Here is a 3999-nt window from a genome sequence, read left to right on the forward strand (position 1 = left end):
AAAAGTTTTCTTTATGGGGACAAGATTCTATAAAGCAAAACGACCAGTCGGATCGTTACATTTTTGGTAAGGACTTCATATTTTCATTAGCTAATGCAATTGGTAGGCCTCTTAATGTTGATTTGGCCACCCAAAATGGCACAAGACCTATTTGTTCTAAGGTCAAAGTAGAGGTGAATTTGTTAGCTATAATGCCTCAAAGGATTAAGATCATTAAAGAGGAAGATGAAACTAGACCTAAGGAATCTAAATGGGTGAAGATCAAGTACGACTACATGCCTAAATACTATAAAACTTGTAAAAAGCCAAGGTCATAATGTGAGTGAATGATAGGTAATTCATCTAGAGCTTCACAAAAAAATTAATGAAGAAGGTGGTTATCATGTCAAGGAGAAGAATATTATTGTGCAAGGTGATGTTGTTGGAATTGCTTCAGCTTCTATGAAGATCCTAACAAGTGGGAAAATACTGGGCAAGCTCGTGCCAAATGCTACAATGAATGAGTGAATTCAAAGGAGGAAGAATAAATATCAAAGGGACAATAGAGGTTATATAATTGAAGAGGCTAGGAATGGAGATGTTACGAGCTCTCAAGAGTTAAAGGAGAAAAAACGCAAGGAGTTGACTGGAAAACTTGATGATGTTGGGAAGGAAATATTTAATGCTCCAATGCAAACTAGTAGTATGTTTTCATTGTTAGAAGAAGGTGAGATTGAATTTTAAAAAATAAATAAAGAAGAAAGCTGTGGAAAAGGTGTTAAACAAGGAGAAGGTTGAGGTAAAAAAGGTGAATCCTACTTCTATTGTCAAAGGTACTCCAAAAAAATGGCAGGAGTTCAAAATCCAGCAAACCAAATTCCTAGTCCTAGTGATGTTGGGATTGGGATTAGGATTTAGGAGGTAAACAAAAAAGGAATACACAATTGAGTGGGTTCATAGGAGATTTGGAACGAGTAAGGAGGAACTAAGAGAGATGAATGTTATATTGAATCATTCTTGTCATGAAATTCCATCGCAAAACTATGATGATTCAAAGGGGATGAAGCTAATACTACGGTCAGTTCTGATAGAAGGTTATAGAGTGATGAGGATGAGATCATGGAGGTTGAAAATATGACAAATAATAGTACAAAAATCAAGGAAGAAAGAGGCATCATGATTGAGAAAGAAGCATCAACTATAAGCCCACTATCTACCGTAAACCCTGGAATTGCTGAAACTAGGGTTGAGGGTGGAGAAATGGGCTAATCGATCATTAACTTCTCTAATGATTAGAGGAGGTGAAGGAAATTATATGGAAGCTAGTAATGCAATTTGATCAGCTGGAGAAGCCTCAACTAATAAGAGAACCAATGGAACAGTAACTCCTAGAGAAACTATTCAGATTTTTTATCAGTCTAAAGGGGTTCCGGTGGAGATTTTGGGGCAGGAAAAGGTTGAAAAGGTAGATGTTAATATCTTTAATGATACAGTGATGGAAAATCATCAAACAGCTCAAGGCAAGACCACTGAGCTCAATGGAATAGTAAACTTTAGGCAACTAGCAACAATAATTTCTAGAAACCATAATCTAGGAGATATGTATGTACTACAATTCAAAGCAGTTCAAGAGGCTATGAGTGAAAAGGAGTTGAATGTTGGGGTGGTGAAGAAAGCTACACATAGGGCCCAAGATCAAGTTGAGTTGCCTGTCAATACAGGAATTTCTGAAACTCAACATAGCAAACTGTTGCACCTACAATTGATGATCCTAAACTGTTTGCTGGGAAAACATTTAGTGTCACTAGTGGTATATTGGCAAAAGGAGTTCTCATTAACAACAAGGGACAAAAGGATCTTGGGATGATTGCCAAAAACCATGAACCAAACTTGTTAGCTCTTCAAGTGATAGGTGATTATAAGGAAGATCAAGAAGATTTTGATGAAGATATTGAGGAAGATTCGATTGCTGCAAACTTCCAACAAGTAGCCAGAGCTGGGGACATATCACCTAATAGTGTGTACATGAAGAAGTCAACTGGAAAGACTGCAAGGAAACAAAAGAAAGACATCAAGGATAGTGTACCTCAAAGGCTGCAACCAAAGAGGACTGTGGTCTCTACTTCCAAATAATCATATGGATAATGCTCTAGTTTGAAATGTGACGTCGATTAACATACAAAAAATTTCAATAGGTTGATTAACCTACATAGAAAGTACAACTTCTATTTGATAGGGTTGATGGAACCTTGGCAAGATATCAACAAGCTAGAGGAGTATAGAAGGAAGCTACGGATTCATTCTACTTATGCTAATATGAATGGTAAGGTATGGGCTTTTGTGGATGAAGATATAGATGTTGACATTGTGATGAACATGGAACAACAAATGACACTTAAGTTGTTTCCCATAAATTTGAACAAGGAATTATATGTGATATTAGTTTATGCCATATGTGATGCTATATAAACAATTAAATTATGGGAATCAATGTATCCTTTAGCCACAGATATGGAATCTCCTTGGCTTGTTGGAGGAGATTTCAATGTGATTATATCTGAAGAAGAGAATATGGAGGAGTGTCTGTTTATTTAAGTAAAGTAGAGGACTTTGCACATTGTGTGGATACATGTGCATTATATGACCTAGGATTCTAGGGAAGTTTGTACACTTGGTTGAATAAGAGATATGATATTGACTGCATATTTAAGAGGCTTGATATATACTTTGCAAATCAATAGTTCCTTGACCTTTTCCCAGCACTTGAAGTAGGGAATCTAATCAAGTATGGTTCTAACCATGCTCCCCTCATACTTTCCTGTAACATTGATATAGTCTAGATTAAGAAATCTTTCAAATTTCTTAATTTTTGGGCTAAGCATAAAACATTTCTGAAGGTGGTAAAAGAGAATTGGGTGACTAATGGCATGGAAAATCCATTAATTCTATTTCACAACAAGTTGAAGAAGGTGAAGGCAACATTGGCAGTGTGGAGCAAGGAGACCTTCGGAGAGATATTTAAGCAAATCACATCACTGGAGGATGCCATTAAGGTTCATGAGGTAGAGTTTGAGTTGAATCCAACAGCATAAAATGGAGCTAAATTACACAAGGTTGAAGCTGATCTTACAAGATACTATCAGCTTGAGGAGGAATTTTGGAGGCAAAAAACAGAAATGTAGTGGCTTAAAGATGGGGATAGAAACACAAAATTCTTTCATGCTCATGTTAGTGGTAAAAGGAAAGGTTGCAGGTCAATAGGATACTAGATGATAATGGTAATTGGATAGAGTCACGAGAAGGAATGGCTAAGAAGGTAGTTGACTTCCTTCAAGCACAGTTTACTGAAGAAAGAGTTGCAACAAACTTTGACATCATACAACATGCTCCAAAGATGATTATTGGAGAGCAAAATGAAAGGTTGTGGGCTGAACCTACAATGGAGAAAGTCAAGGCAAAAGTATTTGGCTTAAATGGAGATGGTACCAGTGATCCATATGGATTCACGGGCCATTTTTATCAGGCTAGATGGGAAATAATATGTGAAGATATGCTTAATATGGTCAGTTCATTTTTTTTCTAATGTTGCGCTTCCAAAATTTATCACTCACACAAATCTTGTATTGCTGCCCAAGAAGAAGATTGTAGCTACATTTTCAGCTATGACGCCAATTTGTTTGAGCAATTTTTCCAACAAAATCATATCCAGAGTAGTTCACCAGAGATTAGTAGATCTACTTCCATCTTCAATATCTCCCAATCGGGCTGGTTTTTCCAAAGGGAGGAGCATTATGGAGAATATATTATTAACTCAATAGATCATAACCGACACTAGATTGAGAGGGAAGCCATCTAATGTTGTTATCAAATTGGACATGGCAAAGGCGTATGATAGAGTTTCATGGTTGTTTTTGACAAAGGTGGTGAGGCAAATGGGGTATGGAGAGGTGTTTATTGACATGATCTTTAGGTTAGAGTCTAACAATTGGTACTTTGTTCTCTTGAATGGGCAGGCCAATG

Source organism: Nicotiana tabacum, chromosome 1 (genome assembly GCF_000715075.1).
Source record: "Nicotiana tabacum cultivar K326 chromosome 1, ASM71507v2, whole genome shotgun sequence".
Lineage (NCBI taxonomy): Eukaryota > Viridiplantae > Streptophyta > Magnoliopsida > Solanales > Solanaceae > Nicotiana > Nicotiana tabacum.